The sequence below is a fragment of the Cervus elaphus genome, chromosome 33, assembly GCF_910594005.1.
Source record: "Cervus elaphus chromosome 33, mCerEla1.1, whole genome shotgun sequence".
NCBI lineage: Eukaryota > Metazoa > Chordata > Mammalia > Artiodactyla > Cervidae > Cervus > Cervus elaphus.
Window position 1 is genome coordinate 33,734,032 of NC_057847.1, and position 14,023 is coordinate 33,748,054.

General features: G+C 35.9%; 1 protein-coding gene across 2 annotated transcripts in view; it reads right to left on the reverse strand.

The window, feature by feature from the left end:
• Positions 1-14,023, reverse strand: part of CSRNP3 (cysteine and serine rich nuclear protein 3) — a 196,261-nt gene that overhangs the window by 160,801 nt on the left and 21,437 nt on the right. The gene's annotated exons all lie outside the window — the stretch shown is intronic.

Below are 14,023 nucleotides of genomic sequence, written 5' to 3' on the forward strand. Positions count from 1 at the left end.
CTGTTTAAACTTTATGTGTATCTTCATGGATATACACTTTAAATAGCTTTAGAACATACTAGAATACTTGCAGCACTCACAACAGTAACATAGTGTTATCAAATTGCGGTTAGAATTACAGAGTTAATAGAGATAATAGAGTTTAGTTTGCTTCTGAGAAAGCCCAGATTCAGCAAAAGAATGAGAAATTTTGGAAAGATAGATTCAAAATTCAATTTTAAGTATAATTTAAAATCTCGTAAAACCCTGTTAAGAATATTATGCATAACATGATGACATACTGAAGACCACTAAAGCAATAATTTACATCACCCTTGCACTTATTTTGAGGAATATTTCAGAAAATAACTGACTCCTCTGTTATGATACATATCTTAGATTGCATGTCAAGCAACTAAGAACCAACAAGCAAGCATGCTAACAGATCTCTACCTGTTTGTAATGTGTCCATTGAATACAGACTTTAAAAACTTATCTGAAATTAAAATCAAATACTAAAAATAAATTAGATGCTGAAATGAATCTTTCTATAAATGTCATTTATAATCTTAACTCTAATTTTCTTGTTAATGAAAATGAATCTCATATTATTTAAATGTCATTTTTACATATTGAGGTATCATTAAGATTTTATCCTAAAAATAAAATAAAATTTTGCTTCTATAAAAAAGTGGGGAAACTTAAATATAAACAAATCAAGAGGCAAAAAAGTGAAGAAACTGCTATCTAGTTCAGTTTTCCCTATTGTACACACAGGAAAACTGGCTACCATGTATTTGTGACGTGTAGCTAACTCTCAGGAAGAGACTGTATGATTTTTGACTACCAGTTGGAAAAATTGAAATTTAAAGCATAATTGCATTTTACAACAAAAAATAAAAAACTTTCTTTAGTCATTTAAGGTAGTCTGTAGAGTAAAGCAAAAATATTTATACAGAGTACATCATGAGAAATGCTGGGCTGAATGAAGCACAAGCTGGAATCATGATTGCCAGGAGAAATATCAATAACCTCAGATATGCAGATGACACCATCCTTATGGTAGAAAGTGAAGAAGAACTAAAGAGCCTCTTGATGAAAGTGAAAGAGGAGAGTGAAACAGTTGGCTTAAAGCTCAACATTCAGAAAACTAAGGTCATGGCATCTGGTACCATCACTTCATGGCAAATAGATAGGAAAACAGTGGAAACAGTGACAGACTTTATTTTTTTGGACTCCATAATCACTGCAGATGGTGACTGCAGCCATGAAATTAAAAGACGCTTACTCCTTGGAAGGAAAGTTATGACCAACCTAGACAGCATATTAAAAAGCAGAGACATTACTCTTCCAACAAAGTTCCATCTAGTCAAAGCTATGGTTTTTCCAGTGGTCACTTATGGATATGAGAGTTGGACTATAAAGAAAGCTGAGGGCTGAAGAATTGATGCTTTTGAACTGTGGCGTTGGAGAAGACTCTTGAGAGTACCTTGGATTGCAAAGAAATCCAACCAGTCCATCCTAATGGAGATCAATCTTGAGTGTTCATTGGAAGGACTGATGTTGAAGCTAAAACTTCAATACTTTGGCCACCTGACACGAAGAATTGACTCATTTGAAAAGACCCCGATGTTGGGAAAGATTGAAGGTGGCAGAAGAAGTGGACAACAGAGGATGAGATGATTGGATGGCATTACTGATTCAGTGGACATGAGTTTGACACCGGGACATGAGTGGACACCGGGAATTGGTGATGGCCAGGGAGGTCTGGCATGCTGCTGTCCATGGGGGTTGCAAAGAGTCGGACATGACTGAGTGACTGAACTGAACTAAACTGAAAATTGCATACCTGTAATTAACCTATAATTCAGACTGAGGCCAAGGGACCCACAGTGATGGGGAAAAATAAATGGACTCAAACTCTGATCTGTTTGAAGGTCAAGGATGTAAAAATAAATTTGATGGGCAGGATTGATCCTAACTCAGGTCAGTCAAGTTCTTGAGAGGGAGTCATCACAAAAGTTAAATAATTTTAGAAGAACAAGTCGTATTCAGTGCCATGTTCCAAGACCTGGAGATATGAGAATCAACACCAGTTCTGGGCACAGTGTGCAGTGGTTGATGCTGGAAACAATTCCAGTTCAGCACCGTGGCTCTCTGGGTGTGACTAGGAGACACTGGCTGCATGAGACTGTGTGAAAAAGCATGTGTCCACAAGTGAGAAAGAAGGTCGAGAGGGGAGGAGCTAGGATCCATCAGTCAACAGCACCCACTTGAGACTCAGGCAATACATAGAGGAATACCACCTAGATGATATAACCCAGGAAGATGCAGAGGCTGCTGGTCTTCCTTTGCAAGCCCTGTGGGCACATCGGTGATGGTCTACACAAGATCTGTGGGAAGTGCCACTTTCCTGAAATCCTATGTCTATGATGTGATCATGACTTAAGTAGAATTCCCCCCCAACCCCCCAGCGTAGCCTGTTATACTTTTCTTGAATGAGATTGCAATCCCATGGGTGGCCTTAACAATGACAAGTGACATCTGGGACTGATTTGTGGATACATATAACTATCTCAGGAACTATGAAAAATAATCAAGGAGCGTGACATTGATGGAATGGAACATGTATGCTAATGTAAATGTAATATCATTTGTCCTCACATATCTTTTGTTGTGCTCATCTAAAGAACTTCAGTTTCTGCTTATGAGTTCCATGAAAAACAAAACTGACAAAACCTACATTATTATTTTAAAACGTGCACCCAATACTTACAGTTCACATCTGGTCTTTCCTCATACCTGGGGTTCAATTGAGAAATTCCCTAAGAACCGTTTTTCACTTACAGAAAGTCTTGCAATATTGCGGGTGGAAGGTGAAAGCCACCTCTTCTAGTTCTAGGCCCTGTGGTTTCTTGGTTGCCCATACACATTACTGTAAATCAGCCTAAGATCCCAGAAGCCATTCGGAGTGGCAAGCAAGGGTCAAAGAACTCGCCCATGTTCATCAACATTTTCTCTAAATGGTACCTTTAGCAGGTCAGTGATGCACCAAGCTCTTGCTGGCATGTTTTAATCAACAGCCATGCTAGACTTCACTGAGGTCAATGAGGGTCACATCTCAGTGGTAGCCTTGACTGAGCTATAAGATCAGTTTGTGTTGTATTTAGTGGGTGATTCAGTGGTTAGATAGGATGAAATACAACTTGCTTACAACATTCTTTTAATTTGCTCCCATCCTTAAAATTTTTATTTTTCTTGCAATTGTGGGGATTTCAGACTAAGCTTGTTCCTCCAAGAATCATGGAGTTTGAGATTCTCAAGTTGATCACTTCTATATGTCTGGGAGCCTGGCTTATATCACAGTTTCAATATGTCAAAAGGAAATATTCTATGAACACAAGTGAAGAAATATGAATTGTCTATTCAGTGCTTCTAAGGTAATAATACAACTTGTAAGTTTGGTGCAACAGTTTAGTTACATTTGCAACTGCATCTCAAAACACAGTATTGTGTATTTAATATGCCTTCAATCAGCAAAAGCATCTTTCACTCTGAAGGACAACTTCCAGACAGAAGTAAAAGGCCTAGGACAAAGGAATCTAGCAGGAAACACCAATCTGTCATATACAGTTTGGCCCTATTTTTTTAAAGACAATAAAATACCACTGAAATCACATTGATTCTATTTAGATTTATTTTTTAAGTAACAATACCACTTCAATTTTGTACCTACATACACCTGATAAAGTGCAATTATCAAAATACATGTAGCCCTTAATCCATTTTTCCTAACATGTGCTGAACTATAGTGAATGGTATCATATGACCAAAAACTTTCTAAGATTATAATAGCACTTAGTCATTCTATTTCAGTAAAAGTGGACAGGAGTTACTGAAACAAATTAAATCAGTCCTAGTTAGGATATTTATATATCAGGTTCACCATGGGATTCTTCCAATCAGCTGTGCTCTCAAGTGTGCAAAACAAATCTCTGAAATAGTTCAGAGAGATCTATATTTAAAGACATGGGGAAAGACATAACTATAATTACTAGGAATTTGCAAGAGCTAGAAGAAAATTTGGGTGAAAATTTAGGTAAAAATTGAAAACACCAAAGAGGTAGATAAATTCCAAGAAAATTGTAAATTAGCAAGACTGACCCAAGAACAGGTGCAAACTTGACTTGACAGATTATCATAAAAGAGACTGAAAATATTTTTCATATTCCACCATTGCAAGAGCAGATAGCATCAACAGGGTGCAGGGAAGCCTTAAGGAATCTTTATAGTAAAAGTCTCCAATAAATCATACACTTCATCAACAAGAAAGTTTCTTGACCTCTACATGTTTTTCTCTCATCCCACTCACATTCACATTTCCCCACTTACTGAATTTAGGGTCCATTATTCATCATTGTGGTCTCTCCCTCACATATACACTCACCATGATGGCCTTTTTCCTCTCTTCTTCAAATAAATGTGACAAAAACAGCTAGTTAAACTCATCTCTCTTCCAACTATGAACATGCCTCTCATAGCTGAAGAGATGATAATGACTAGAGAAAATGTAGGCTCTTGTAAGTGGGTCCCCAGTAGCAGTGTCTGACAATCTTGTTACATTTCCCTTCTTAATGCATGCTTCAACTCTATACCACAAAAGGCAACTTTACTTCTTTTCAACTGTCCATCATTTCTTCCCATCTTTTCCAACTTAGTTTATGCTACTGCTTCTAAGAAAACTGAAAAAAACCCTATTCAAATTCCTCTTCTCACCACAATATTGTGTGTACCCCTAACACTTGTACACATGGAGTCAACCTTCAATCCTGTTATGATGGAGAAACTGTTCTTTCTCCCACCTAAGGTGATTTCCCTCTCTTAAGCTTTGGATTCCATTTCCTCTCACCAATGCTAGGTCTTTGCCACTTTAATAATCCCCTTTCTCTTCTGCATCATCATTCCCCCCTCTTTTTACTGGATTATTCCCATTTGTCTGCAAATATGCTGTAATGTCTCCAAACTTAAAAATAAAGTCCCTTTCCATCAGTTCCCCATCTCACTATCACCTATTTCTCTACTCCATTTGTAGCAACTTGTCAAAGGAAGGTATTTTCTGTTTCTCAGATACAATTCTACATTGAACTCCCCCAAATTAGACTTCATTTTCACAGTTCCACTGAAATAACATTTATAAAGTTTATCAGTGAGCTTAAATATTACCAAATCCAATGGTAAATTTTCAGTCCTTTTTTTCCTTAATATCTCAAGAGAGCTTGACACAGATTTCCTGTCTTGAACTCTTTCTTTACCTGGTTTGTAGGATACCACACATAAGGTAGGATTTTCTCCTGCCCATTTGCTGCCCTTTCTCAACTTCTCTGTCTGATGTCTTCCCTTATCCCTAACCTCTAAAGCCTCTTGTGAACTGAAGTCTGAGACTTTTCTGTGTGACTCATAGCAAAGCAGACCTGGTCCTCTGTCTTTAAATGCTATCCTTTATCTGTGAATCCCAAATGTAGACATGTAGTCTGAACCTCTTCTCTGAGCTTTAGATTCTTATACTCACTGTCTACTCTACAGGTCCACTTACATGGCTAGTAGGCTTTTCAAATTTAACATATTAAAAATAGTAATAATAACAAAAGAAAGATAGAAGGAAGGGAGGGAGTGAGGAAGGAAGGTAACATACTTCGGGCTTCCTCCCCTTCCTCCAGTCTTTCCCATTTCACTACGTTGCATCATCATTTACCCAGTGACTGGTATTTAAAAAATCTCTTTGAGAAATGGCCAATTCTAGGATTGGGGCAGGTAAATATCAGATGAACCTGAAGGATCTTACAGTGATGAAAAGTAAGAAAGGGAAGGAAAAAAAGAGGCACAGTCATGTCAGAAGGACATAAGAACTGACCCAAAAGAACTCTCAATGGTAAAAGTTGGAATAATTTAAGCACGAAAAATTAATGACAGTATTAGATTATAACCCAAAGAATAAAATGAATATCTATGAGTCAATACTGATATAAATAAATGACTGAATCAATGAATAGGGGAGAAGGAACAAATCTTCCTTACATTAACCAAATTCTGTGATATGATATTTATGACTTTACATAAAAATGCATATGTAGCTGCATAATAGAAAATTATTCAACAAAACCAATTTTGAAGCACAGAACAGTTTTTGGATGTTGGGTCCACATTTTTTTTTCAGCAGAAACCAACTTTTAAATATAAAATTAATTGAAGGGCTCTTAAATTTACAGAGAAAATAGAGAAAGGCTGCTAGAATTGATCAGATTCCCAGGAAATGCTTAAATTCTTACAGATGGTCCTAGGAACACAGTTAAATTACAGACTATGTTAGTCAGTGTACTTTCATGCTCAGTTGCAGAAAATAGAAATCAAATCTAAAAAAAGAAAAAGCAGCATCCACTGACAGGAATGAAAGAGGAAGATCTTTACAGCATTTGTTCCCTCCACTTTCAGTTAATGAAGCAGTCTACAGTATCTATCTTAATTATTTAGATTCTTTCTCATGGAAACCACGCAGGGTTACTATTCTGCAGGGTAGGAATGTCAAAATAAAGTCTTGAAGGCTTGCTCGCACTGCCCTGATAACCTCCATTTTCTCAAAAGAAATGAGAAAAAAAAACCACAAATTTGTTACATAAGAATGTGTCCGTATCTTCTCTGCCACTATAAAATGTAAGAAGCCTCACCAATATTTCCCTGTGGAAAGTGCCCAGAACCTAGTTAGTACTTAATGTTTTTACATACTTTCTCCACATTTCAGAAGCAGTGCATGTAGTGGCAGACAGAAATGGGGGATATATAATTATGTAATTAATCTGTCCCCAAATCTGTCTGCTTGTAACATGAAGAAGCATATCCTGCTAATGTCAGGTATAATGTGCGGATGAAGAAAAGAGGGATGCAATCTAGATATTATATGAGAAAATTTTGTTACGGATCTCTCTGTTGATACACTTCATGATAGCTGACTTAATAATAAAGTGACTTTACCATAAAGTGAACAATAAATGAAACTTGAGTGGAGATTTTTACTAATAAGAGTAGACAAATGAAGATTCAATGCAGTTCAAGAAAAGTATTAGGGACATGACATTGTTAGAAAAAGTGCTTAGGTTCTGGAGTACCAAAAAACAGAGGTTGTCATCATTTCTATGTTTTTATCTTTCTTACTTCTGTGACTTTGGGCACATCAATTTACTTAACATCAGTTTCTTCATCTATTAAATGGGCATATGAACTTCAATTTTGCATTTTGTAGGGAAATCAGTGGTCTAAGGTGGTGCTAGTATTAAAGAACCTACCTGCCAGGTGCAGGAAATGTAAGGGATGTGGATTCGATGCCAAGATCAGCAAGATTCCCTGGAGGAGGGCATGGCAACCCACTCCAATATTCTTGCCTGGAGAATCCCATGGATAGAGGAGCGTGGCGGGCTACATTCCACAGGGTTGCAAAGAGTCAGACACGACTGAAGCGACTTAGCACGCACGCACACACTCAGGGAAGTCAGTAGACAAGCAATCAGGCAATGCAATTTTCAGAGAAAGGGCAGAGAATGAATACAAATGAGTACATAGTTGACACACTATGAAGACATGAGCTATTTCACCATCTAAACTATTGGAGCCAGGGGTGGAAGAGACAGCTTCTTGTCTTCAAGAATATAGTGCTAGGAAGATGTGTATGTCTACATGTAAGCAGATATCTTTCATAGATCTTAAGGGAAACCCATAACCCCATATGCAGTGGGAGAAAGTAAGGCCCTCCCATAGTGAGAACAGAGGCAAGTCATGGGGGTGGGAGGATGCACTGAGGTTATTCTTTGAGCCCTAGAACCGTTTTTGCCTGATATGATCTCACCCATGTCTCTCTTAGTTACATGAACGAAGATATCTCTTTTTTGTTTAAGCCAGATTGCATAGAGCTTTTTTCACAAGCAATAAAAAATTCTGACTAACATAACCATGACTATTAACTGAATATTTTAAAGAAGTGCTAGGACAAATGCCAAGTATTACCAGTAAGAAATGCAATTTAAAAACTGATATAGTTATTTATTACCAGTAAGAGAAATTAAGTGAAAGTGATTGTGTTGATAGGTCCTCAGTGACCATCATATCTTAAATAGAGAATTTAAATACCAAAAATAAAAAAGGAAAGAAATCTAAAAAGGAAATTTCTTCCAGCTTTTTAAGATAGAAGAACTAGTTGATTTCTTTGATTTGTGCCTAGTAAGCAGACTACAAAAAACACAGATCAATACCAGATGGAGGCTATCAAAACAAAAAATGGCCACAAGGAAACAAAAATGTATTTAAAATTAATCTGCAGCTACAATATGTGGGCTTCTAAACTGAGCAGTTTTATTTCCTTTTATCATACCCCAATGTTGAAGATTTTTTTAATAAAGTGGATGATTTATCCTTTAACCCATTTGCAGAACAGATAAAGGAGACTCAACAAACCATTATATCTATTTATTTGTATTAAAAACTAATATTTCTAGCTTTTCCTTCTTTCACATTAAGCAATATCTATACTTTATCTTTTTACTACTCCCCTGATTTAACTGATTTAATCACTTTGTCCTCGTGAAAGTGAAAGTCACTCAGTCGTGTCTATGGAATTCTCCAGGCCAGAATACTGGAGTGGGTAGACTTTCCCTTCTCCAGGGGATCTTCCTAACCCAGGGATTGAAGCTAGGTCTCCCACATTGCAGGCAGATTCTTTACTAGCTGAGCCACCAGGGAAGCCCTAAGTGGAAAATAGCATAGGGCTTTTTTGCACCATTTTTATATTATTACCATCTGTGTATAAATTTCAAATGTATTTTTGAAATATTTTGTTTACTTATTTTTCTAGCCTTTGACCAACATCTCCCTGTTTCCTCCATCTTCCAGCTCTGGTAACCATAACACTATTCTGTTTCTATGAGCTTTCTGTTTTTTAAATATCACATATAAGTGAGATCATACAGTATTTGTCTTTCTCTACCTGACTTATTTCACTTAGCATTAATGCCCCAAATTCCATCCATGTTGTCACAAATGGCAAGATTTTCTCCTTCTTATGGCTAAATAATATTCCATTGTACACACACACACACACACACACACATATATATATATATACATACACCATAACTTCTTTATTCATTCATCCATTAATGGACACAAGTTGACTATTGCAAATAATGCTGCAGTGAACATAAAGGGTATATATTTCTTTTTAAGATATGACTTTATTTCCTTTGGGCATTTACCCAGAAGTGGCAATATGGTTTTAATTTTTTGAGGAACCTCATATTGTTTTCCATAGGTTCCTGGAAACCTATTACAATTTACATTCCTACCAGTAGTGTAAAAGGGTTTCTTTCTCCACATTCTCCCCAACATTTTCTATCTCTTGTCTTTTTGATATCAGCTGTTCTAACAAGTGTAAGGTGATTTCTCACTGTTATTTTCATTTGTGTTTCCTTGATGATTCCTGAAGTTGCGCATCTTTTCATGAACTTGTTGGTCATTATACATCTAAAAAAATTCTATTCCATCCTTTGCCCAGTTTTTTAATGGATCATTTGTTATTCAGTTTCATGAGTTTCTTATATATTTTGGATATTAACTCCTTATCAGATATACTATTTGCAAATACTTTCTCCATTCCATAGATTGCTTTTCATTTTGTTGATCATTTTCTTTGCTGTGCAGAGCGTTTTAGTTTGGTATAGCATTACTTGTTGATTTTTGTTTATGATGCCTGTGCTTTTAGTGTCATATTCAAAAAATTCATTGCCAAGATGAACATCAGAGAGATTTTCCCATATGTTTTCCTTTAGGAGTTTTGCAATTTCACCTTACATTTAAGCCTTTGACCCATTTCAAGTCAATTTTTGTGAATGCTATATGACAGGGGTCCAGTTTCATTATTGTTATGCGAATATACAGTTTTTTTCAGTATCATTTATTTAAGAGACTATCCTTTCTTAATTGAGTGTTTTTGACTCCCTTGTAAAATATTAGTTGGCCAAACATACCTGAATTTATTTTAGGGGTGTTTAATCTGTTCCTTTGGTCCGTGTTTTTATTCTAGTATCATAGTGCTTTAACTAGTGTGGTTTTGTAATTTAGTTTGAAATCAGGAAAAGTGATGCTTTCAGGTTTGTTTTCTTTCAATGGAACATTTTTAAGTGGATTTTTAAAATAACCTTGAACGTTTTTAAGGACCTCTTGTGTTCACACATGTTAAGTTGTTTCAGTCATGTCTGACTCTTTGCGACTGCATGGACTGTAGCTCACCAGGCTCTTCTGTCCACGGGGTTCTCCAGGCAAGAATAATGAAGTGGGTTGCCATGTCCTCCGCACTCGCAGCTGGATTCTTTACCACTAGCCCCACCCAGGAAGCACATTTTATTTAAAGTAGACTCAAAGGCGGGCTTCCCTGATAGCTCAGTCGGTAAAGAATCCACCTGCAATGCAGGAGACTCTGGTTTGATTCCTGAGTTGAGAAGATCTGTTGGAGAAGGGATAGGCTACCCACTCCAGTATTCTTGGGCTTCCCTTGTGGTTCAGCTGGGAATCTGTCTGTAATGTGGGAGACCTGGGTTTGATCCCTGGGTTGGGAAGATCCACTGGAGAAGGGAAAGGCTACCTACTCCAGTATTCTGACCTAGAAAATTTCATGGACTGTATAGTCCTTGGGGTCGCAAAGAGTTGGAGACCAGTGAGTGGCTTTCACTTTAATATTCAAAGGCAACAATGATTTTAATATTAAGAAAAATATTTTTCAGCTAATCATAATAGAAATTTGAATAAAAATAGGATTATTTTTAAAAATCTCTAATAGATGTAAAAATATTTTAAAAACTTAGGGACTCAGCAAGAAAAATGCACTGCAAGAAGAAATGCACAAAACTCTTCTGTGGGTAGAATGACAGTTAAATATGGAAAGATATCTGGTATTCCTGGAATGGAATTGTAAAGATGTCAATTTGCCTTGTGGCTCAAATTAACCTATAAATGTAATGTAACTCCAATGGCATAGCATGTAATGTAACTCCAATGCCATGGTTTGTTTGGTAGTTTGATGACATTCTTATAAAATTCAAATAATAATTATGTGAGAATAACTAATATGCAGAGTATATCATGAGAAATGCTGGACTGGATGAAGCACAAGTTGGAATCAAGATTGCTGGAAGAAATATCAATAACCTCAGATATGCAGATGATACCACACTTATGGCAGAAAGAGAAGAACTAAAAAGCCTCTTGATGAAAGTGAAAGAGGAGAGTGAAAAAGTTGGCTTAAAACTCAACATTCAGAAAACTAAGATCATGGCATCCGGTCCCATCACTTCATGGAAAATAGATGAAGAACAGTGGCTGACTATTTTTCTGGGCTCCAAAATCACTGCAGATGGTGTCTGCAGCCATGAAATTAACAGATGCTTGCTCCTTGGAAGAAAAGTTATGACCAAGCTAGACAGCATATTAGAAAACAAAGACACTACTTTGCCAACAAAGTTCCATCTAGTCAAAGCTATGGTTTTTCCATTAGTCATCTATAGATGTGAGAGTTGGACTATAAAGAAAGAAACCACCGAAGAATTGATGCTTTTGAACTGTGGTGTTGGAGAAGACTCTTGAGAATCCCTTGGACTGCAAGAGATCCAACCAGTCCATGCTGAAGGAAATCAGTCCTGAATACTCTGGAAGGACTGATGCTGAAGCTGAAACTCCAATACTTTGGCCACCTGATGTGGGAGAAGAAGGGGATGACAGAGGATGAGATGGTTGGATGGCATCACTGACTCAATGGACATGAGTCTAAGTAAACTCTAGGAGTTGTTGACAGACAGGGAGGCCTGGCGTGCTGCAGTCCATTGAGTTGCAAAGAATCGGACATGACCGAGTGACTGAACTGAACTAACAGAGTTCTTAAAAAGTGTAATAATATACCGTGTTTCTGTTTATAGTAGTGCGTTATGGAAAATTGGGAACTCTTATGTGAGATAAAACTTACTATAGAGTCAGTATTGTTGGTTTAGGCATAGCCATCTAGATGATGAAATGGAAAATTACAGACACTGATCCTACTGTATATAAGAATTTGGTTCAAGAGGAGGACAGAACTTCAAATAGCAAATATTATATTACTCAATATATGATTTTAGAAAAACTAAAAAAATTGTCTATTTTACACAGTATGCCAATACAATTTTCAATTGATCCAATGATCTAAATTTTTAATAGAAATTTACGAAAGTTTTGGAGGAGATTATTTGTATGCAATTAATCTTGGGAGCTGAGATCTACCTAAACATTTCTTAAAAGCCAAATCCATGAGTATATTTGACCATATAACATAGTTCTGTGGCAAACATAAACAGAGTTGAAAGACCAGTTTCAAAATAGGAAGGATCTTATCACATAAATGTTAATGTAATAATACTTAATATAAAATAATGAAAGAGAAAATTATGATAAAAAAGAACTAAAGTAGACCACTTATACACACAAAAAAAGGGTAAATAAATACGTAAATAATTTGCTTTCTACTATTCAGAGAAATTCAAGTGAAAGCATTAAGGAAATATCAGTCTTTACCTACCAAATTGGCCAGGTATATATGCACAGAGAGAGAGAGAAAAAAATGCCTAGTTAGTTTGGTAACTTACTAGGGGGATTACTTTAGTTATTAGAAGTGAGCACATGAATTGGTAAAGCTTTCTGGAGGGCAATTAAAATGATACCTTTGAACTATGATTTCTATCTTAGGGAAAAAATTATAAGCATGTTATAGCAGCAGTAATTGTATTAGTGAAAAATTCTAGAAAGCTATTGTAATGAATGGAGACAATAAGTCTTAAACTAAAATATATTAATATAAATTGAGAAAATATATAGATATCGTGAAATATTGAGAAACATATAGATAATTTGAATTACCCATGCCACTATTCAGAGAAAACTTAAGATGGACATGAACTTGGGCAAACTTCGGGAGATGGTGATGGACAGAAAGGCCTGGTGTGCTGCAGTCCTGGAAGTTGCAAAGTGTCAGACACGACTGGGTGACTGAACAACAGCAACAATAGAAAATATGTGTTTCTCTTTCTGTTTCTAGATCTTATTGCTTTCATACCTCATGTGTAATATTTTACAAGTGGGATGAATCTGCAAAATAATTTTGCAATTAATGTGAATTATTTATTAATTTGAATATACTTTTATGTCAATGGATACATGTGTTCAATTCTTTTTAGTGGCCACATGGTAATCTATTGTATGGGTATTCCATACATTATTTAAACAATTGTGTAGTATATAGTTTCTTTATAATTTTTCACTGTAAGGAAAATATTGCAAAAATTAAAGCTAAATTTTTTAATATTTATTTTTAAGTAATAAACTTTAAATATATGTATTAAAAATATTTCAGTGCTCTCATCTTAAAATATTGAATTATGATATTGATATTAATAAATTTAAAACTGTGTAGGAAGTTTGGAAAGTGATTTCATTTATACTGACAATATTATATGCATAGTTGGAAACTTTATGAACATCTGATATAAAAACATTTTTCATATGGGTCTGTACCCATTGAAGAAGACCCTAAATTGTATCCAGCAATATTAATTATTGGGTTAGCCTAAAAGATCATTCGGGTTTTCCTGTAATATCTTATGAAAAAACCCAAATGAACTTTTTGGCCAACCCAATAATTTCTATAGTTAGTCTGTATCAGTTCACTCATTTCACATTTAAGATGACAGAAATCATTTGATCAGTTAAGACATGTACATTTTAGAAAAAGTCATGAACATACTAATCAAAAATAAATTTATTTAGGACAGTGTATTAAAAGAGTCAAAATACTTGGGGAATTGCTTGGTGACCTAGTGGTTAGAACTGGGTGCGTACACTGCTGTGGCCCGGGTTCGACCCTTAGTTGGGGAGTTAAGATCTCATAAACCACTGAGTGTGGTCAAAAAAAAAGGAACCTCTG